General features: G+C 55.3%; 1 pseudogene; it reads left to right on the top strand.

The window, feature by feature from the left end:
* The first annotated feature begins 7,308 nt into the window (after positions 1 to 7,308).
* On the top strand, positions 7,309 to 23,024 carry LOC125444437 (annotated as a pseudogene).
* Positions 23,025 to 23,041: the final 17 nt, after the last annotated feature.

Below are 23,041 nucleotides of genomic sequence, written 5' to 3'. Positions count from 1 at the left end.
ACAGAAATGCAGGGGTGTGGAAGGGGCTGAGGTATGGAGGGCTGGGGGGGGGGTTGTTCTTGAGAAGGGAGGGGGGGGGATAAGGAAGTGGCAAGGGATCAGTTAACCCCTTCGCTGAAACAAAACTTGGCAGCTGTGGGGAAAGGCAGAAGTCCTTCAAGACGGGCGCTGTAGGTGTTTCTAGCAGGTTAGAGCCGGGACTGGGGGGAGGCCAGAGCTTAACAGGGGGAATATCGGTTTTAGGGGAATTGTAGTGGGGGTGGGGGAGAAGAGACTGGAAACTTGGGCTCTCATTGTCCCGAACAGCATTCCCTGCTGTGTGTGCTAGTGGGGGTGGGGGTCTTGCAGCCCAAAGCTGTGCTTCCTACCTCCCCCCCCACCCCAAATCCATTTGCCAGTTCCTTGGGATTTTAAAGAACAGAGCAGAAAAAAGGTACATGGGGCCTGGAACTCACACAAAAGATGGCCAACAGATGAGGAACATCTGGGCAGACCTGTCAGCAGCAGCATCTCCTGGCTCAGCGACCAGCCCTGTGCCCACCCCCCCACCCCTCCACAGCTCCGACTCTCCCAGGCGCCAAACGGGAAGACCCTCAGCAGAGGCAAACGCCAGCCTGTGCCCACCCCACTGAGTCCAGGTGCCCTGTGGATCCCCCAACGCCTCCTTTATCCAAATAGAATCTGCTTGTGCGTTTCCCTGGTTGATTCTTTTCCTCTCTTTTTAACTCCCCCCCCCCCTCAAGTCCGGATACAGCCTCGAAATTTATCGGGGCACTGAGTGGGAGGGGGAGAACAGCCAGCCGGCGTAATTCAAAACAGGTTGGCTTTCTGAGAGCACTCCAACCAGCCAGAGAGACCCAGGTTGCCTGCCCAGCCAGGTCTGGAACCAATTTGTAGCTGGAGCTGCCAGGACCTGCAGTATCACTTCAGCGAAGGAGGCTGGGAGCTCAACTGGGGGTGGGGGGAGCACTGAAAACACACCCAGCCCCTCGGAGCTGGCAGGACACCTCTCCAAGGTTAGGCTGCCGGGTGGCGGGACATGGGGAGTGGCAGCGGGTGGGACTCCGTGCTGGAGCCTTGCAGGGTGAGGATCCCAGCGTGGGAGACTCATAGACTCACAGAGTTGGAAGAGACCCCCAAGGGCCATCCAGTCCAACCCCCTGCAACACACAATCAAAGGAGCAGCAGTGGCGTAGGAGGTTAAGAGCTAGTGTATCTAATCTGGAGGAACCGGGTTTGATCCCCTGCTCTGCCGCCTGAGCTGTGGAGGCTTATCTGGGGAATTCAGATTAGCCTGTGCACTCCCACACACGCCAGCTGGATGACCTTGGGCTAGTCACAGCTTCTCGGAGCTCTCTCAGCCCCGCCCACCTCACAGGGTGTTTGTTGTGAGGGGGGAAGGGCAAGGAGATTGTGAGCCCCTTTGAGTCTCCTACAGGAGAGAAAGGGGGGATATAAATCCAAACTCCTCCTCCTCCTCCTCCTCCTCCTCCTCCTCCTCCTCCTCCTCCTCTTCTTCTTCTTCTTCTTCTTCTTCTTCTTCTTCTTCTTCTTCTTCTTCTTCTTCTTCTTCTTCTTCTTCTTCTTCTTCTTCTTCTTCTTCTTCCCGACAGATGGCCATCCAGCCTCTCTTGAAAAACCACCACATTCCAAGGTGGTGCATTCCACTGTTAAACAGCCCTTAGTGTCAGGAGGTTTTTCCTGATGTTTAGGTGGAATCTCTTTTCCGGCACCTTGAACCCATTTCTCCTGGTCCTGGTCTCTGGAGCAGCAGAAAACAAGCTTGCTCCCTCACCAGCATGGCATCCCTTCAAATGCCTAAACATGGCTATCACGTCACCTCTTAACCTTCTCTTCCCCAATTGTCAATATCCTTGTCAATGGCTCATTCCACACATGCAGAATAATACACTTTCAAACTGCTTTCAGTGCTCTTTGAAGCTGTGCGGAATGGCAAAATCCACTTGCAAACAGTTGTGAAAGCGGTTTGAAAACACATTATTTTGCGTGTGCGGAAGGGGCCAATATCAGCTTGTCAATATCCTTCTTGAATTGCACACAATATTCCAGGTGAGGTCTAACTAATGCAGAATAGAGAGGTACAATTACATCCCTCGATCATGACACTCTACTCCTGTTGATAGAGCCCAGAATTGCATTGGCTTTCTTGGCTGCAGCGTCACACTGCTGACTCTTGCCAAAAGAGCCATCATGACGTGGTAGAAGGAGTGGGGGCACTAGAGCCCTGGGTGGGCTGGGCTCAAACCCCCACTTCTACCATGAAAACTCACTGGACGACCTGCGGCCCAGCACCATCTCTCAGTCTGGCCTACCTCACGGGTTGTTGTTGTGAGAGAACAGAGGAAGGCAGAACAGTGTTGTACGCTGCTTTGAGTCCCAGCAAAGGAGACAAGCTGGATGCAAATAAATTAATATGAAATGCATGCATTCGGGCCAACCTCCTTGTTCTTTCTGAGGAGAATCCGCCGAAGATGGTGGACAAGAGGCCAGTGGGAGGAGAAAGCTGGGTAGAACAGGGCAGGGGGCGGGGGAAGGCCTTCTGTGTAGGCTCAGAAGTGCTCTTGTCTTCCCTGTCCTGTCAAATAGACTAAGCTGTGCTTTGGCAACACATTCTGGGATGACTTCCTGCTTCCTTTCCCAGCCCTGCTCCATGTGCTGTGACATAACCGCTCTACGGTGTCACCTGATTAAAGCGATAAATAAGCACTTACTGAATATGTGGGGCGCTCGCCTGGCCCCAGATGTGACCTGCTGGTGCTGACTCCAGGCATCAGTGGGTCTGGTCCCCCCCCTCCCTTTGCCCCTGCCAAAGCATGTGAGCTTTGCCCCTTCTGTTTCCTGCCCCACGGCTGACCCGAAGAGGGGTGAGGTGCTTGTGATTGCAGCTGGCTGGGGAGATAACCCTAGAGGGGGAGAGGCAGGGTTAATAGCGGATGCCCCAATGGGGCAGTAGGGAGTTTTCCCAACTGGAATGGTGGTGGGGGGAAGCATCTGGGGGGGGGGGAAGAAACCAGAGATAATTATTGATCGCTGTTAAATAATGAAGCCGATGGCTTTGCTTAGCTCACAGGTGTCAAACTTACAGCCCTCCAGATTTTATGGACTACAGTTCCCATCATCCCCTGCCAGCATCATGCTGGCAGGGGATGATAAAGTGTAGATCCATGTATCTGAAGGAGCTCTGAACAACACCTATGGCTTAGCTCTTGAATCTGTGGAGTGTTGCTGAAGGCACGCATGCTTTGGAGCATGTGTAGAGTGCTGTCCAGTAATTTCCTTTTTTAAAATTAAGGATCTTTAGAGTGCAAAAGGAAAAAAAAGAAAATATGAAAGAGCACAATTAAAAAAAAAAGAACCACATCAAAGAAATTGTAATTTCGTCACATCATCTTTCTATATAAGAATAAAGAAAAATAAATATGAAATTACAATTCATTTAAGAAAAAAGTAAGAGAAAGGTACAAAGAGAAGAAAGGAGAATTTGTTGTTTTTGAATTTAGAAAGGAATCAATTTACCTATTTAATATATACTTAAATTTATCTAAATTCTTATAGTGATTTCCAGCTGTCCACAACATGAGTTCTATCTACGATATAGATGAAGAAGAAGAGTTTGGATTTATATCCCCCCTTTCTCTCCTGCAGGAGACTCAAAGGGGCTGACAATCTCCTTGCCCTTCCCCCCTCACAACAAACACCCTGGGAGGTAGGTGGGGCTGAGAGAGCTCCGAGAAGCTGTGACTAGCCCAAGGTCACCCAGCTGGCGTGTGTGGGAGTGCACAGGCTAATCTGAATTCCCCAGAGAAGCCTCCACAGCTCAGGCGGCAGAGCGGGGAATCAAACCCGGTTCCTCCAGATTAGATACACGAGCTCTTAACCTCCTACCTCCACTGCTGCTCCTTTTAAAAATATAATATACAGATTAATATACACATTAATTTACTCTAGCGATGATCAATAATAATACTTGTCTGATATTTTCTGTCTCTTAAACACAGTTACTAAAGAAACCTTTGGTTTATATATTTTCATTCTTACAATTTGCGCAAACAAAGGCTGCCCAGTCCTTTCTGAGGAGTGGCCACTCGTCATCTGTGAATAGCGGAGAAGGATTTCCAAATCAGAGGGTCCAAGCACACTGGCACACTGAAGACCCTTTCTCTTGATGCCCTGTGCTTAAAAGCTCGGCATGGAAGTTGTCGCCAGGGGGGGAAGCAAGCGCCTCGGCCTCCCCCCCCACCTTCACAGCCTGCTGGTAGCCACAGAAAAGGTGGCATCTGTGGCTGGCACTGAAAATTCCCAGGAAGCCAACTTGCTTATTTTTCCTGGGCTAGCTAGAGCTGCACAAAGAAACTCCGTCCATTCTCAGAGGCATTCCTACCTTTCCCCCTTTGGCATTTATTCAGTTAGTTCAGTCATATCTCACCTTTCTCTCCAGTGGGAACTCAATCTTCTTCACTGTATCCTCACAACAACCCTGTCAGGTAGGCTATCCTGAGAGGGTATGATTGGTCCAAGGCCACCCACTGAGTGGCTTCTAGGGCCATGGGGATTTGAACCATGTTCTCCGTGATCCTAGTGACCATCACTCTAACCACTAGGCCACGTTGGCTCTCATTTCCCATTCCCAGTGTGGCTTGTATTGGGAGCGGAGTGCCAAAATGCAGCCCTGGTGAACAAGGAGTGTATGGTATCGAACTCCAGTGCCTTTAATGCCATTCCTCGGCAGGCAGAAATCCAACAGGTGAAGCTTTTGTCATGCCCAGTGTCTCCTGGGGTGGTGAGTAGAATCTGGCATACTATAGGGTGGCACTCCAGATGTTCACGGACTACAATTCCCATCAGCCCCTGCCAGTATGGCCATGCTGGCAGGGGCTGATGGGAATTGTAGTCCATAACATCTGGAGTGCCAAAGGTTCGCCACCACTGCTATATAGGGTGGCCAACCTATGACACTCCAGATGTTCATGGACTACAATTCCCATCAGCCCCTGCCAGCATGGCCAATTGATGATGGGAATTGTAGTCCACGAACATCTGGAGTGCCACATAGGTTGGCCACCCCTAAGAGAGGTTGAAACCTGGCTGTGGGGGTCTGGAATGAGACTTCAGGAATCTGAGGCAGGGGTGTTGATGGCAGGGTGCGGTGGGGGGGGGTCCACAACTCCTGGCTTCTTGGAAAGGGGTGGGCAGGAGCCCCGGGGGCGCCAGGGGGAGGCCTAGAGGAGCCTGGATTCTGCGCCCGCTGCTCTGCCCCCAACCTCCTGTGCCCCTTGCCCGGAGGAGAGAGACGGTCTCTGCTTGCGCCCCCTCCTGCCAGCCAGGAGGGCTTTTCCGGCCTCCTCTTCTTCTTCCCCGGCCCGAAGGGGCAGCCGTGCCAGAGCGGAAAGGGCAGGGATAGTCTCATTCCGGATGGCTGGAGCCAGGCAGGAAACCCGCGGAGCTCGGCCTCTCCTGGGTCAGGGGCCGCCACCCCCCCATCTTCCTTTATGACCAGCTTTCTCAACTTGCTGGGGTGAACTGAGAACATGCAGAGGGGCTGTGAATGGTCGGTGGAGCAGCCCAGTGTGGCTCAGCTGATGGGGGGGGGGATGCCTTTGGTCAAGCGGCGTTGAGGTCTGCTGCCGCCCCCTCACTTTTTGGGGCATTTGGGACTGTGCAATCTTTTCCCGAGCTCCAAAAATGGGAGCAACACTCTCATTTGGGGAGGGGGCTAAGACTCTCTGCACTCCAACGTGCGGCTGGCTGGACTAATGGGTCTGGCTGGCCTAGCTGTAGCGCTAGACAAGTTCATGGAGGAAACTGGGCAGGTCTCTCCATGGTTGAAAGAGAGCCTCCATGTGCACAGGCAGTATACCTGCCAAACACCAGAGGCAGGTGTGGTCCCAAGGCATCCGTGTACCAACAAGTGGAATCAGGAGGAAAACAGATTCACAGAGTGGCGAGCACCCCACACATCTCCCCCCCCCCACCCGAGGCTTGCGAGCTCCTCCACGGCCAGTGAGTGGTTGGAGATGTCCAGTGCTTCGCCCCACCCCCACCCCCCGGCCACAGTTTTCAGGGGTAGCCGCCGCATCTCCTTCCCAGGCCCCGGGACGAGCGTCCACACGTGCTCGCGCCTGTCGCGCCTGCTTCGGGGGCGCTCCTGGGGCTCTGGAGGTGGCCCGCACCGGTCAGGCCCCCGAAACCTCGCGGCTGCTTTGTAGCCGGGGGTGGGGGGTGGGGATGAAGCTGGGCTCGTCGGGCCGCCAGTGGATGGGCGGGAGGAGCCCCCCCAGGTGGTTCGCAGGGCCCCCCAGTCGCCCCCGGCCTGTCCTTCTTCTGGGTCGGGGGCGACGCTCCAGGCTCTGGAAAGAGCGGGGGGGGGGGCGGCGTCTTCTGTTCGCACTCCGCGCTCTCCAGGGGGGCGATTTTGGCAACTAGTTCCTTGGGGGGGGGGGCGGTGTTTTTGCAAATGCGTCGCAGGCCTTTTTGTGGGAAGGGGGTCGCGCTTTGTTTCCCTTCCCAAAGATTTCTGTAACGCTTGTTTTTATTTGCGGGGGGGGGGGGTCACTTGTCTGCAGTTTTGTTCGTTGCAGAAGTCCGTGCAGGCTGGGGGGGGGGGGGCGGTCCTGTGGCGCGTGCAGCGCAGCCAGGAGGGGGAGTTTCGGCTGAGGTCCTTTTCCAGGCGCAGCTGGCGGGGGGGGGGGTTGGGAGCCCCCCCCCCCCCCCCTCCGGTCCCGCCCCGCGCGTGCAGCCCGGTCGGGCCGTCAGAAGCGCCACTTGGCCGCGTCGTCGCCCAACTTCCTAACCCGGATCCACTTCGCCGCCGCCCCCCCGCCCCGTGTGCTGCTCCCACCCAGCCCCGCTCGGCTCCCCCCCTCCGCCGCCCGCCCGCCCGCCCGCCCGCCCCCTCTCTTTGTCCGACGCGAGCGCCCAGCCGGCTGCCAGTCCGGACTTTCTGGTTCGCCGGGGAGCGGCGCCGTCGCTGCTGCTGCTGCTGCTTTTGTCTCCTGCCGGGCCGGGCCGGGGCGGGCCGAGGGGGGGCGGGGGGGCGCTGGCCGGGGCTCCGGAGTGGGACGGGCCGCTCCCCCCTCGCAGACGGGGCCGCCGCACTCCGCTTCGGACGGCCTTGGGCTTTGGGGCGCCCCCTCCCTCCCTCCCTCCCTCCGCCGAGCTCCTTCGACGGCAGCCGCCTCCCCCCCCCCCCGGCCCGCCGCCCGCCCAAACTTCTTCGAGTGCGGGGGGGCGGGCGCGCGGGATGGCGTCGGGGGCGCGAGCGGGCCGGCGTCGGGGGGGCTTCCCCGGGGCGTGAAGGGGCCGCCGGCGGGCCGACCCAGAAGAGGCGCCGCTCGCTCGCTCGCTCGCCCCGGGCCGGGGGCGCAACTCCGTCGGGGGGGGCGCGATGGAGCCGCGGCTTCTCTGGCTCTGCTTCTGCCTGGCCGCAGCCCTGGAAGGTGAGAGTCCCGCGCCGCGGACGGGGGGGAGGGGGGTGCAGTCAGTCCGGGCCGGGGTGGGGTGGGGTGGGGTGGGGGGCGCCCCGACGCGAGGGGGGGAGCAGAGGCGGCCTTGGCGCGCGTCACAGGTGGCCGCGGGGCGCCCCCCAGGTGTACTCCCCCCCCCAGTCTATTTTTAAAGCGCGGCTTCTGCGAGTCTTGAAAAGTCTGCATCGATCCGGGCTAAGGAGGCTCATCGATCCCTCTTCGGGCCCCCCCCCCCGCGCCCCCCCCGCCAACGATCTCCCCTGGCTGGCCTTTCATCTCCGCGCTCCTCTGCCTGCTTCCTCCCCCCCCACATTCCCTTCTGCCTCTGAGTTGCGCCTTGCCCACTTCTATCTGTTACCCCCCCACCCGAAAGTATCCCAAGAGGACCCCCCCCCCCCGCCTGCCTGCCTGCCCCCCCCTCCTCAGGAACTCCCCTCCCTTTTCCTGGCAAATCAGTTTCCCTTTCAAAATGCAGCTTTGCCAGGAAAGGTGCTCGGCTGGGGGGGGCATTTTTGGGGGGGGTTCTGTTGACGGTGGAGCCGGGGGCCCCAGTCCCTTGGAAGGCAGCAACCGAAGGGAGAGCTATGGGGCCTCTCCTGGGTGGGTTGGGGGCAAAGGGGGGGGGGAACCGTGTGGAACCCGGAGGGGGGGGGTTCTTGCAAAGGCATGGGGAGCAGCGGGATCTTTGCGGAATCTTCCTTGCTGTGGGAGAGGAGTGGGGTCCAGTGGTTAGAGGCAGGGTGCCCCTTGCTCAGCTGGCTGCTCTGAGGCTGGTTTTCATTTTTATGCTGGTGGAGGGTCCTCCTTTGAACAGCCCCCACCCCGCTCTTCTTCCAGAGGGCCCAAGGGACCCCCAGGCCTTGTCTGCAAAGCACCCCCCTAAACAGCCCCCCACAACAGCCTCTCTTGGGTCCTCAGAAAATGTCCTCCAGCTCAGGCCTTGGGGGAGAGCAGTCCTGGCACCCAGAACCTTCCCTCCCTTTAATCCTGCACCTCTCTCTCCCCCACACCTCTTCCTCCCTCTTTTCTCTCCCCCCCCCCTCGTTCATTCATCCCCGGCAGGGGCTGAAATCTCACTTGAAAAGGGATTACAGGGACAGACAGACCAGAGAAATGGCCGTTCTTAAGTTCCGTCAGTCTGCGCCCCCCCCCCCAAAAAAACTGAAGGAATTTGGGGGCTGCCGAACTTCAGCTGCAGCCCACTGAGAGCCAAGCTTCCTTTCTAAAATGCACAAAGAATTCCCCCTCCCATCCAGCTGTAAGGCCCCCCTCACTCTTTCCTTGGCCGTCTCCAGCTCCTTCCCCCCCCCCCCATCTGTGCTCTCCTCCTCCTCCTGGGTCAGGTCTGTCCCAGGGCTGTGTGGGGGCTCTGGAGCGTGTGATGCACTAATTGAATCCCCCTATTGTGGTCTTTCCGTCCAGCCCCACGTGGGCCATCCTGAAAGTCTTCGCCCACCCCAAGAGAGAGGAGACTTTGCTGCCTGCCTCTAAAGCTGCGGGCGGGGGGGGGGGCGCTACCTCCACCCCAGGGGCTTTTCTTTCAGATCACTCAGGTGTTTCTGCTCAGGGACTCCACCTGACTCCGTACCCTCCTGATGCGCTCTTGGTCCTAGCCAAACTCCCCCCTTCCCCCAGTAATTTTGGCTTAACTTGCACAGGTGTCAAACTTGTGGCCCTCCAGACGTAATGGACTACAGTTCCCATCATCCCCTGTAGTCCATAACATCTGGAGGAGCTCGCAGTTAACCCAACTACAAAGGAGTGTAAACTTGTAGCCCTCAGGCGTAAATGGACTACAGTTCCCATCATCCCCTGTAGTCCATAACATCTGGAGGGCTGCGAGTTTGGCTTAACTTGCAAAGGTGTCAAGCTTGTGGCCCTCCAGACGTAATGGACTACAGTTCCCATCATCCCCTGTAGTCCATCTGGAAGGAACTCAGAGTTAACCCAACACAGTGTCAAGCGGCCCTCAGGCGTAATGGACTACAGTTCCCATCATCCCCTGTAGTCCATAACATCTGGAGGGCTGCGAGTTTGGCTTAACACGAGGTGTCCAAGTGGCCCTGGGCTGTCAGACTACAGTTCCCATCATCCCCTGTAGTCCATAACATCTGGCGGGCTGCGAGTTTGACACCTATGCATGGGGGAAGGGTGCAGAGCCCTGGTAGATCTTGCTCCTAACTGTGCCCTGGGAGTCCCACCAGGCCTCTGTCCATAGGAGTAGAGAGTGCCCCCAGATGGTCTGGACGGCAAGTCAGAGGGTCCAGCCCAGGGCCGTGCACTCACCCTGGCAGTACCTTCCTGGGTCCCCCTGGTGGTTCTGGAACAATGTGGTCACCGTTTTGCCTGTGAGCTCGAATGCCTGCCATCCGCCACAGATCTGTGTCCTTTCTCAAGCTATCATTAGAGAGCCAGAGGAGGATTCGAACCCAGCGCCCTTTGGCACCCATTGGAGCCAGCTGCCCCCGTTGTAACCACAGAAAGGCCAGGTCTTTATTTATTTACTTTCTTTCTTTGTACTCTGCATTTCTCCTCAACGAGGATCCAAGTTGGCTCACGTCATCCTCCTGTCCTCCAGTTCATCCTCACAACAACCCTGTGAGGTGGGTTTAGCCAAGCGTGCGTGACTGGCGCAAGGTCACCCAGCAGGCTTCTGTGGCAGAGCGGAGATTTGAACCGGAGTCTCACCACTGCACCTGCTGACTCGTGGTGTTGTATTGTGGTGGAATGTAGCGTAGGGTGCACCTGGATCCTGCCTGGGTGCCCCAAAAGTGGTGAGGTTCACGTGGTGGTGATGCGGGGGGGAGGGGGGGGGGCTGCTCCTGAATTAGACCAGAGACAGTCTTGCCCACCGGGGTCTTTTGAGGTTCCGGAAGCCGTCAGAGCAGCAGCAGCAGCCGCCGCCGCCTGCCGATCCTGAGATTGCTCCTGTTTCTGCAGGGAGGGGCGGCAGCTTTCATCTCAGCGCCTGGCGTGGCTATCAAAGGCTCGGCTCCTACTTCTCCTCCTTCAGATCTGCCAAGGCCCGTAATCCCTTTGCTCCTCCGGGGGAGGCCGAGGCAGCTATCCAAAAGGAAGGTGGAATGTAGACCCCTCCCCTCCCACGCAGAAACACACACCCCGCCAGGTTCGGGACTTGCCTGCAAGTTTCCCAGCGCAAAATGGGCACCGGCGCCAAAACCTGAACCCGGCCTCCAGTGCCGACTTTGAGATGCAAAACAAAACTGGGGAACCGGGAGGGGGTGGAGTGTGCGCTGCAGTTGGTTGTGGTGGTCTTTCCGGGCCTCGTGGCCGTGGTCTGGTAGATCTTGTTCCTAACGTTTTCGTCTGCATCTGTGGCGGGAAAGTTAGGAGCAAGATCTACCAGACCATAACCGCAACCTGTAAGCCCGCAACTCAGTTAGTCCCGACAGTAGAAAGCCTTCAACAACACAGTGTGCTGCAGTGTCTTTTTGGGGGTGGGGGGTTTGCTGAGTTGAACCCTGTGTGGGCCTCCTGGCCCAAACATTGAGGGGCTCCCCAGATGCTGTGGATAAACGAAAAGCTCCGGCTTCCCTTCTGCCTCAATTTTTGGCGTGTGTCTCTATAACTGCTATGAGAGCATTGACAGTGGCATGGCAGACACAAACACAGTGGTGTGTAACGTACAAGAGTAGAGGCAAAACAATTGCGTCACACACCGGCATAGGCTATAACTCTTACAGTATCAAATATATTTAGTCACAGTCAGTGAGTGGGACGTTGCCTGTCCAGGCATGAAAGCTGCGGCCCGCTGTCTCGATTGGGGGCTGGAGATAGACTGCTTCTGAACATGGCAGTTCTATGTTTCGTTATCATATCAAGTTTGTCCAGTTTTTATGAATGAACTGGATTCTTTTTTTAAAAAAATCTATTTAGAAAAGTTTATTTTCAATTGCAAAGTTACAAAGAATTGGCTATTAGATAACATTTAAAATTACCAAAAACGTTATCAAAAGGATAGGAGGTTAAGAGCTCGTGTATCTAATCTGGAGGAACCGGGTTTGATTCCCAGCTCTGCTGCCTGAGCTGTGGAGGCTTATCTGGGGAATTCAGAGTAGCCTGTACTCTCCCACACGCGCCAGCTGGGTGACCTTGGGCTAGTCACAGCTTCTTGGAGCTCTCTCAGCCCCACCCACCTCACAGGGTGTTTGTTGTGAGGAGGGAAAGGCAAGGAGATTGTCAGCCCCTTTGAGTCTCCTGCAGGAGGGAAAGGAGGATATAACTCCAAACTCCTCCTCCTCCTCTGCTGCTGCTGCTGCTGCTGCTGCTGCTTCTTCTTCTTCTTCTTCTTCTTCTTCTTCTTCTTCTTCTTCTTCTTCTTCTTCTTCTTCTTCTTCTTCTTCTTCTTCTTCTTCTTCTTCTTCTTCTTCTTCTTCTTCTTCTTCTTCTTCTTCTTCTTCTTCTTCTTCTTCAACCATCTGCACTGCTGGCTGCAAAATCCGCTCAGGGTCTGTGTCTGGCCTTGACCTCCTGGATTTCAAGAGCAGGAAACCTTCATGCCTGTTTATTCTCTCTGGACTGTTTCTAATCATTAACCCCTGCTGCTGATCTCCCCCTTTTGCCTCTTGCTCTCCGGAGCCAAAACATTCAGGACCTTTTCTTTCTGCTCCGGCCTCTTGGATGTCCCCCATGCTTTTCTTTAGACTGTTTCCTGCTCATATGCCTTACCTTGCAGTTCTGACAACAGCCCTGCACGTAGGTCAGTGACTTAAGCATGACGTTGTCAGAGGCAAAGAATTCCCCTGTGGAGCTTTGCCTGCTGTCCGTCCAAAGCCCGCTTTGACCAGACTGCCTGGTCTCTGCAGAGAATGTTTTGGCCACATTTTAAAACCAGGCCTGGACTCTCTACAGTGGGCAGCCAGGGACATGTTTAAATCAGGACATTTGCCCCATACAGAGGAAGGCAGAGGCTGAGCTTGCCGTGACCAGAGAGCTGGAATTTTAGCTCGCCTTTCTAGCTCACACTGGGGACTGCGCCGTGCCAGTTGCATGGACTCTTGCGAAGAACCCAAAGCGGAGTGAATTTGGTTCTGATCCAGAGAGGCACTTAATGTTCGTAGGCACAGTATCAATCCAGACAGATCCCAACTGTTAAGAGATCCAGAGCAGACCCTCTTCCCTTGCAAACGTCACACACATAGCGAGCTATTGTTTGTTTTATTTACATATTTGATTTATTTGGGCTATCTATAGACTGCCTTTCTCACTGAGTCTGAAGGGGGGGAAGTCACAGGGTGTAAGTCATTGCAGTCAACAAGTTGAAACATCCCATAAGCAATGTTAGTAGGACCAAGAATGGTAGAAATCTGGAACAGGCAGAAATGTGAAGTGAATTGCAAGTGTGAACGGGATATATTAAATCAGTGGTGGCGAACCTATGGCACGCGTGCCAGAGGTGGCACTCAGAGCCCTCTCTGTGGGCAGCGCTGGGGAGTTCGTCATGTAGGGGGAGTTGAAAATCACCCCACCCCACCCCCTCCACACACAGATCTAGGCCGGCCTTGCTTCTGAGTAAACCCTCTTAGGGTTGTGATTCACCCATTTGAAGCGTTGCACGGTTGCTTCACCAAGCTTACTCCCAAGTAACATGTGCCTTGGAGCCAACTGTTTTTTCTAAACTAGAACCTCAGTATTCAGGTTAAATTGCCATGTTGGCACTTTGCGATAAATAAGTGGGTTTGGGGCTGCAATTTGGGCACTCGGCCTCGAAAAGGTTCGCCATCACTGTATTAAATGATGCAGAAATTGCATAAGAGAGTAATATGTGCAGCAACAGATAATGCTCAGTATACACAGGGGCACGATCCACAGCCCCTCCCCCTTCATTAAAGCAACTTTCGGAACCACTTTGTTATAGTGCAGCCCTTCGCTCTGACAATGGCAAAGTTTGGGAATTGTTAAAAGCGCCACGAAAACCGATCTGGTGGATAATCAATCTAGATGCGAGACGGCAAAGCGGAGGTCTTTTCTCCATCCTGCTGTAGAGATCGCGGCCCGACAGCGCTGCCGGTGTAACGATTTCAGTTCTTGGATTTTATTTTATTGAAACGGTCTGAAGTATATCATGTAGTGGTTTTGAACTGGTTTTAAGATTTATTGTGTAAAATCGCTTTGTAAACATCTGTGTATGAGGCGCAGAAGCGCAGGAGAAACAAATAAGCGCCCAGCCCTGTTACCCTGTGGCGTCCAGGCCCTTCGAGTCGCACGCAGATTGCGGGGAGTGAAACAGCAGCCCGTTGGTAGGAGCCTTCCCTGACCTCTGCTACGCCAGTCTGGTGTGAGTGCAGGCGGAAATGAGGCCCATGTCTGGGACCCTGAGGGTCCTTCCAAGGATCTGGTGTGAGCGGCACAGAAAGGAGAGGGATGTTCAGTTTTACGAGCTCCCATAAAAGCCGGAGCTGCAACGGATGCGTGGAAAGGGCAGGGGGCCCCCTCAGGATCTAGGCCTGGCAGCTTGGCCAATCCCAAAGAGCCCCCCGAATGGGGGTGTTGCACGGTGGGGCCTTTCTCCTTCCTTGGGGGGCGGGGGGCAATTAATGGAGCATTTAGAGGCCCGGCAGACAGCCGGTCGGTCCCTCTCTACACGCCGGGGCAGGACGCAGCTGCCTGCAGTGAAGTCAGAAGCAACGCCCTGGGAACCTGGGAACCGTGCCCTGACTTTAATTAAAAAGGCTCTAGCAGGTACAGGGTGTGGCCTTTTCTCTGGGGCCAGGTTTTCGGGAGGGGGGGGAGGAGGGAGGCGGGAAATCCTCGGAACTCCCCCTGGAAAGCTGTTGGTTAGGGAAGGCCAAGATAGGAGCCCTTTGCCCGCTGCCCCCCCTCCCTCCCCAAGAACCCCCAAAGGCGAGTCCTGGCCCCTGACCCCCCCCCCCCAGCTCTGGCCAGCTGCCTCCTCAGGGTCCTCACTCAGCCCCCCCCCTTTCAGACTGGCAGCCCCTCCACCGGCAAAGCCTCGCACATCTGGGATGGATTTAGGCAGGAATGGCAGGTGTGAGAGGTGATGGGTGTTAGAGAACGCAGGAGGCCTGGGGGGGGTGGGATGGAGAGAAGTGAGGCTAGAAATAGACCGAGTGAAGGGTGGAGTTTGCTGGGAACGGGGGCTTGGAGGGGGAGAGGGGCAGCCGGGTGGGTGCCCAGAAGCAAGAGTGGGTGGGGCAAAGGGGCATCTCCCCAAACTTACTAGAAAGTTTCTGCCTCTCATCACCCTCCACATCCAGAGTTCCCCCATTCACACACACATCCCCGCCCTCCAGGCAATCCCTGCCATGTGGGCTCTCCTGATGGAAAGTTCTTGCTGCTGGACTTCCTCTCTGCCTCCTCTTCTTGCCTGGGTGGGGCAGGAGGTGGGGGCAGCCAGCACTCGACTGGGGGGCGGAGAGGGGGACATCACACCTAAGCAGGGAGCTCCATTGCTTGGGCAGGAGTGGGGAGGCACACGCTGGGGCCATTGGCCAGGTTGCCAACTCCAGGTTGGGACATTCCTGCAGATTTGGGGGTGGCGGGAACATGATGCCACAGAGCCCCCCCCCCGAGCCAACCGTTTTCTTCTGTGAAGCCTGTCTCTGTAGTTTGTCAGTCTCTAGACCAGTGGTGGCGAACCTTTGGCACTCCAGATGTTATGGACTACAATTCCCATCAGCCCCTGCCAGCATGGCCAATGGCGGTTTCATGGCCAATGGCCCTGCTGGCAGGGGCTGATGGGAAGTATCAGTCCACTGTATCCTGGAGATGCAAAAAAATTTACCACTACGACTGGAGACCTCCCTGTGGGTTAGCCTGTCCATCTCTGCTTCTTTGCCATGCATGGGAGTGGGGGGGGGGAGCCGATGCCACAGACAGCTCGAGGGAGGGGGGGGCTCGCATGAGATGCCCCCTTGCCTGACAGCTGTCTCTTATCGCTTTGGCATGTGAAATTTTGCAAATTACTGGACAGTTTGGTGGTACCTGCTACAGCCGCCCTGCTGAGTAGGCCTGTCTTTGCCCCCTGCCCGTGCAGTCACAAGGTTTGACAAGGACACACAACTGGTCAGGGGAGGCCCGGACAGAATGGGCAGGCCCTTTTTGTGGCCCCTGGGGGGGTGGGGGCAGCTTGCACCTTGTGAGGGTGCCCCGGCTGCTTCTTTCAAGAAGCGCAGAGTTCTGGTTCCCAGGATCCTCCGCTGAAACCTGCCGTTTCTCCAACCTGGTTCAACAAGGGTCCTTTGTTTTGCCAGGAGCCTCGCCAGCAAAGAGGGGCGGTTTCATGTATCACTCGTGCCACCACCACCACCGTGTACCAGGGCAGGAGGGGGGTGACGGCTTTCAAAAAAGGGGTGCTAGAAGAATTGAGGGCAGGGGGTGGAGAAGGAGGGAGCAGCCTGGAGCTGAGACGTGGACGAGTGTTCCGTGCCGTGGACCGAAGCAGGATCCACGAGATTGCAGGAGCTGGTTTCCTGGGCAGGGTGGCGGCCGCTGTTTGGGGAAATGACGCGAGTCCGGCTTTTATAAATATTTCTCCGCCAGCCTGCCCACCTTTGACCCTCTGGGAGCCCGTCCTACTCCCGAAATTGCACGCCACAGAGGTGACCGGCCAGCTCGTGTATCTAATCTGGAGGAACCTGGTTTGATTCCCCGCTCTGCCGCCTGAGCTGTGGAGGCTTATCTCAGAATTCAGGTGCTAGCTTGTGCACTCCCACACCGCGCCAGCTGGGTGACCTTGGGCTAGTCACAGCTTCTCAGGAGCTCTCTCAGCCCCACCTACCTCACAGGGTGCTTGTTGTGAGGGGAAGAGACAGGCCATCAGCCCTTTGGAGTCTCCTGCAGGAGGAGAAGGGGGATAGAAATCCAGAAACTCCTCCTCCTCCTCCTCCTCCTCCTCCTCCTCCTCCTCCTCCTCCTCCTCCTCCTCCTTCTTCTTCTTCTTCTTCTTCTAAATCAGGTTTAAAAGCACTCAGTTGGGGTCCCAGTGTGGTACTTGTGGGTTCCCCGGTGCCTGTTGACACCCTTCCTGACATCCCCATGAGTTTTAAAAAGTGGGTGAAGCCAAAACCTCCTCCCCCCCCCCAGTGAGTAAATGACCACAGCCTAAAGACATTTGACCCCATGTGTCCTCACAGGTGGTACGCCCCTGCTGTGTGCAATGGTAGCTGCTGCCATACAGAAGAGATGACGTGGCCGTTGATGGGCCGCAAGGGGCTGCTCTGTGGGTATACCTGAACATGCTGTTGGACAGTCTAAAGCACCAGTGTCAAACTCATGGCCCTCCAGATGTTATGGACTACAGTTCCCATTATCCCCTGCCAGATTATGGGAACTGTAGTCCCATAACTATCTGGAGAATTTGGTTGTTTTACCGAAACAAGGAGTTCCATATCACTGAATTCAGGGTTTTTTTATATCAGTTTTAAAATCTACTGCAAAAGCTTGTCTGTGGGGTGGGGGGAAGAATTGTTGGTTTTCATCCTTCCTGCATATGGGACCTCACCTCCCCACCACCACCTGGGGTCATGACCCGGCTGCATTTCCCTCTGTCTCAGCCTTGGGCTGTCCGAAGGGCTTTCTAGCTCTGACCCTTTGACAAGCCCGGGGTTTCCTATCTGTCTTTCAGAGAGCCTCATGAACACCAAGCTAGAGACGGCTGATCTTCAGTGGACAACGTACCCCCCTGTGGACGGCCAGGTGAGGGGGTCACTGCCCTCGGAGGGGGGCTGCCTGGGATGGTCTCCCCTCCTGCATCCCTCTTTGGGAAGGACAAAGGCTGATGTTTCCTGAGATTTTTGAGCAGGGAGAATTAGAGGCTGAAATGGAGCAGCCTTCTCGTGACAGAGGAAAACACGTCTAGCTCAGCAGAGGAGACAGGAAACCCAGAAAGACCAGCCAGACTCATTCCAGGGAAGAGAGGAGGAAACGAATGCCTTCTGAATCCCATTACAAGAAATTGCAGTGGGTGCTAGAATTTATAATGAAGGCAAGAATGCCTCTGTTCATGCACAGAATGGTTTTCCTCCATACAGCTTGCCTTTCAGGACATGTTATATAAGGCAGTGGTGCGACCGCACTTGGAGTCCTGTGTCCAGTTCTGGTCGCCGCATCTCAAAAAGGATATTGAGGAAATAGAAAAAGTGCAGAGAAGGGCAACAAGGATGATTGAGGGACTGGAGCACCTTCCCTATGAGGAGAGGCTGCAGCGTTTGGGACTCTTTAGTTTGGAGGAGGAAGTGACTGAGGGATAGAGGATTAGAAGTCTATAAAATTATGCATGGGGTAGAAAATGTTGACAGAGAGAAATTTTTCTCTCTTTCTCACAATACTAGAACCAGGGGGCATTCATTGAAAATGCTGGGGGGAAGAATTAGGACTAATAAAAGAAAACACTTCTTCACGCAACATGTGATTGGTGTTTGGAATATGCAGCCACAGGAGGTGGTGATGGCCACTAACTTGGATAGCTTTAAAAGGGGCTTGGACAGATTTATGGAGGAGAAGTCGATCTATGGCTCCCAATCTTGATCCTCTTTGATCTGAGATTACAAATGCCTTAGCAGACCAGGTTAACAAATTAACTTGGCATAGAAGGCTGTTGCTTTCTGCACCTCCTGCACATGAGCTCCCAAAAAGGCACCTGGTAGAGCCCTCATGCAGTGTGAGAGCTGGACTAGATGGACTCTGGTCTGATCCAGCTGGCTTGTTCCTTATGTTCTTATGTTCTTATAATGAAGGCAAGAATGCCTCTGTGCATGCACAGAATGGTTTTCCTCCATACAGCTTGCCTTTCAGGGCATGTTTTCCAAAGACGGGGGGGCTCTGCTTCCTGGCGGACCTCAACACCCCAGCCCCAGTTCCAGAAGTGAACCAGTGGGTGTGGCTTGGGTAGGGAGAAATTCAGACCAGCCTCTGTGGAGTTCATGGGTAGGACCAAACTCCCTCTGAGCTCCTGATCCATCTTGTGGACTGATAGTTCCGCGTCCCTTTCTGGAGTGAAGCCCATTTACGAATTTACAGAGGCAGCGATAAGTGTAGTTCTGGCTATTAGGCATGATATCTCAACGAAGCTTCCATGCTCAGAGGCAGTATACCTAAAGAGTATCAGTTCTTGTGGTGGACTTTTGGCCCCTTTGCCAACTGACAAGGCCGTGTTGTTAGAATGCCGGACTGGGCAGGCGTTTGGCCTGCTCTGTCCAACCACGTCCCGTGGACGGCTACGCCCGTGCCTCTCTCCTCTTTTGTCAGTACGGGCAGGGTTGAGAAATAAGCGGGGCTTTCTTTCCGTGCGTTCTGCCTCCGGCACTGACAAACTCTCTCCCTCTCGTCCCTGCCAGTGGGAAGAGCTGAGCGGGATGGACGAGGAACAGAACAGCGTCCGCACCTTCGAGGTGTGCGCCGTCCACCTCCCCAACCAGAACAACTGGCTGAGGACCACATTCGGTCCCAGCTAGGAAGCCACCCATCTCGCAGAGCTCCAGCTTCCCGCGATGGTGGAGTGCTTTTTCCATCCCTTGGGTCGCACCGGCTCTTGCAAAGGAGGCGTTCCAGCGTCAGCTACTCTTACGAGAAACCCAGCGCCCGGCGTGGCCACGGACACTCCCGGCGTGGATGGAGGAACCCGTGCGTCAAAGGTGGACACGGTGGCTTGTGAGCACTTCACCCGAGGCGGGCGGGATGGGAGAGCCTCCCGGGGAAAGTGAAGCGATGAAGGCGCTCAAAATCGGGCCTCTCACCGGCGGGCGGGGGTTCTGCCAGCCTTCCAGGACCAAGGGGGGGCCTGCATGGCGATCCCCTCTCGGATCCGCCTCTTCTACAGAAATGCCCTCCTCGTCACTGTCAACTTCACTGCCTTTAGAACCAAGACGGTGCCCAGGGAGCTGGTCACTGCCCGTCCTGCCGGTCAGTGCGTGGCCAGCGCCCGTCCAAGAGTGGAAGCTCCCGGCCCCTCAGCATGTACTGCGGGAGGGGCGAGGGCAGTGGGCGGAGAAACAGACCATCGCGGACTGCGCTTGCACGGCTGGCTCACAGGCTTCAGAAGGAACACCAAATGTCGAGGGTAAGAAGGCATTATAGGCAGACAGCTTCACCTGGGTGGGAGGGAGGCAGAGCGGCGCAGAGTGTTCCGGGCCTGGCCCGGGACAAAGAGGCTCCTTTAGGGCAACCAGAGGTCTGGATCAGTGGTGGGATCCAAAAATTTTAGTAACAGATTCCCATGGTGGTGGGATTCAAACTGTGGCATTAAGCCAATGGGAGACTGGGCTGAAGGGCATAGCCAGAGGTGTGGCGGGGCATTCTGGGAAGTGAGGGCATTCCTGGCGGGGCTGTGGCAAGGGCGCGCTGTGCTGAGAATCACTTAGGCGGGGAAAGCGAATGCATGCAGGCGCGGGCTGCCTTGCGCCTTGATTGCACCTCCTGCTTTCGACTGCTTCAGAAGTTCTGTGTGCTACTGCTTTACAGGGAGGAGAGCAACTAAAGGCCAAATCACATGGCAAAAATCTTAATTAGTCACCCCCCCTCGGCACACACAAATAATTAGTAACCTACTCTCAGGAACCTGTGAGAACCTGCTGGATCCCACCTCTGGTCTGGATCCCTGGATTCTTTTGGAATAGTTCAGGTTTAGATTCAGAGGCCAGAGCAGAGGGCTTTGGGAAAGGGCTGTGACGTCCAGTAGGTGGAATCTGGTACAGAAGAACTGGGGAAATGGGCAATTGTTTCCGAGAACAGCGGAGGGGGTCTGCAGTAGCTCCGTTCTGGTCCAGGAGCACCTTAGAAACCAGCAGGAGTTTCGGGCAGGAGCTTTTGAGGTTCTGCCGAAGGGAACTTTGACTTGCAAAGACTCCCAAAAACCTTCAGTTGCGCCTGGACTTGAATCCAGCTGAGAACCTTGGGGTTTCTTATGGGAAGAAACCAGGAAACTTTGGGAGGGTATGTTTTGGGATACCCAAGGAGCAGCATCCCTCCCTCTTTGGGGTGGGGGTCACTGGTTGGGGGGAGAGGGTGGAATGGGGATTGGGAAGCCCATTTTCCATGGGTGAAGAGCGGAGGGCACGGAGCTGCAAGTCCCGGCTTCAAGGCAATTAGAGAGACCGATCTGGCAGCGGAACCCCCTGTGTTGGGCTTGGACAGATTTATGAAGTCGATCTATGGCTCCCAATCTTGATCTGAGATTGCAAATGCCTTAGCAGACCAGGTGCTTGGGAGCAGCAGCAGCAGCAGAAGGCCCTTGCTTTCACCTCCTGCACGTGAGCTCCCAAAGGCACCTGGTGGGCCACTGCGAGTAGCAGAGTGCTGGACTAGATGGACTCTGGTCTGATCCAGCAGGCTCCTTATGTTCTTATGTTGTCTTCCGGGCTCGGGGGACCAGAGGAGACCAGGAATCCTGGGCTTGGGGGGGGGGCAAGGATGCCCATCCCCTTGGCAGGGGGCGATCGCAACAATTGAGGGCCCCGTGCCCAATTGTTATAGAGGACGGAAGGGCCAGGAGGCAGGTTAACGTTTTGTGAACTCCAGGCCAGCCTGCCTGCCGGCCCACCAAGTCCCTCTGCCAGATCCCTGCTCCCTGGGAAGGGGGGCTTGGGGCTTCCAGAGCGGCTTGTTTTCCAGGCAGCCCCCGCCCCCCAGGGGGACCCTGCAGCTGCTCTCCGTCTCTGCCCTTGTCTCTGCTTTGGACAGGCAGTGGCTGGGAAAATAAGCTGACTTTTAAGACTGCCGGCTGGCTGTGTCCTGGCTTAAAGAGGCAAAGGGAATGCCAGGCATTTGAAGTCCCGCGGGTAGAGAGAGAGCAAGCAGGTGGGGGTGGGGGGAGACATCTTTAATCAAGGCCTTGGTATCAGATGGGAGATTTGGGGGGGGGGGCTTTGCTGGCCATTACTGGGGGGGTAGTCTTGGGAGGGTCTATGGTGAGGCATGCCTTTGTTTTGAAAGCATTTAGAAAAATCCCTTCCCCCCCCCCCCCAGTTCCTCAAGTGATGACTGAAGTTGTTGTCTGTGCATTGTCGAAGGCTTTCACAGCCGGAATCACTAGGGTGTTGTGGGTTTTCTGGGTTGTATGGCCGTGTTCCAGTAGCATTTTCTCCTGACGTTTCACCTGCATCTGTGGCTGCCAGCCACAGAAGCGATCGAAGCCCAGCTCATGAGAACTATCTGAAGTGGCCCGAAACGTCAGGAGAAAATGTTACTGGAACACTACAACCCGGAAAACCCACAACGCCCTAGTTGTTGCCTGTGTTTGTCTGAGCACAGGACAAGCCCACGGGTGAGGGTCAGTCCAGGAGCACCTTACAGACCCACAACATTGTCTGGGTCTGAACTTTCAAAGGGAGATCAGTCCCTATCTAGCACAGGCAGCTCAGACTTTCGAAAGCTCCTGCCCCCAAAATAATGCTGGTCTCTGAGGTGCTCCTGGGCTCGGTCCTAGCTGTTGTGTGGCAGATCGACACAGCTGCCCTCTGGCCCTGTCTTCGTGGAGGACGAGCAGATGTGCATCCCCAGGGTGATGGTTGGGTCTGCCTCCGTCTCTCTCCGGATTGCCCCCTCTGCAGAGAAATCTGTCCATCATTCCTGCCCTCCTCCCCCGCCTTACAAGGAGAATCGAACCCCTCGGTGCCATGAGAAGGCCCTGTTCAATTTCCTCTGTAGAGCAATAGAGAACTTTGCCCCTGGGACAGACCCAGGCAAAGGTGGGATCCAGCAGGTTCTCACCAGTTCCCAAGAGTGGGCTACTAATTATTGGTGTGTGCCGAGAGGGGGTCACTAATTGGGTCTGCTTTTCCGTTAGAAATTCCATTAGGTCCACAAATAATAAAGTCCTGTTGTTTCCTATGCTTGGCTGGTTAAGCTGAAGGGTAGAAAGCGGGATAATTCTCCCTGTTGGGCTGTTTTAAAAACATGTTGTTTTAGAAATCTGGTGAAGTTCCTTGTTTTAAGGAAAGTATCCTTCTTTTGTTCCTAGAAACAAAATTAAGTATTTGAAAGTATTAAGAGTATTTGACAGGCAGCCAATTAGAGGAGAAGTGAGTTAATGTCTCTGTTGGCAGCTTAGTGATAGGACTTGCTAGAATGAGTTTAAATTATGGACAGAAAGATACCAGCTGGAAGTAGGAACTTTTTTTTACAATAGGAGTTTTTTACAGTAACAGAGAAATTATTAATGCCCCGCCTCCGGAATGCCCGGCCACACCCCCATCATGCCCCGCCCAGCCCCATTGGCGCTACGCCACTGTTTAAATCCCACCACCATGGGAACCTGCTACTAAAATTTTTGGATCCCACCACTGGACCCAGGTGGTGGAATTTGGGGAGTCTCAGTGGAGAAGATCACTCATGGGGGGGGGGGGGTATGAAGTGGAGTTTGTCCTCTTGTTCCTGGTTCACTGTATGTCTCCACTGGAGGTGAGGGTGTTATACACACAACCTTCAAGGGCTATTTTTGCCCCCACGGTGCTGTCTGCTGACCCCTGCATGTTTGTCAGGGTAGACTGGCCGTGGAGAAAGGGGGGTTGCCCCAGCCCACCCAAGACACTCTCCATGTTTCTCCCCTCCTCCAGCCTGCGCCCCAGATTAGATTCAAA

Source organism: Sphaerodactylus townsendi, linkage group LG15 (genome assembly GCF_021028975.2).
Source record: "Sphaerodactylus townsendi isolate TG3544 linkage group LG15, MPM_Stown_v2.3, whole genome shotgun sequence".
Taxonomy (NCBI): domain Eukaryota; kingdom Metazoa; phylum Chordata; class Lepidosauria; order Squamata; family Sphaerodactylidae; genus Sphaerodactylus; species Sphaerodactylus townsendi.
This window is presented reverse-complemented; position numbering and strand designations above follow the sequence as displayed.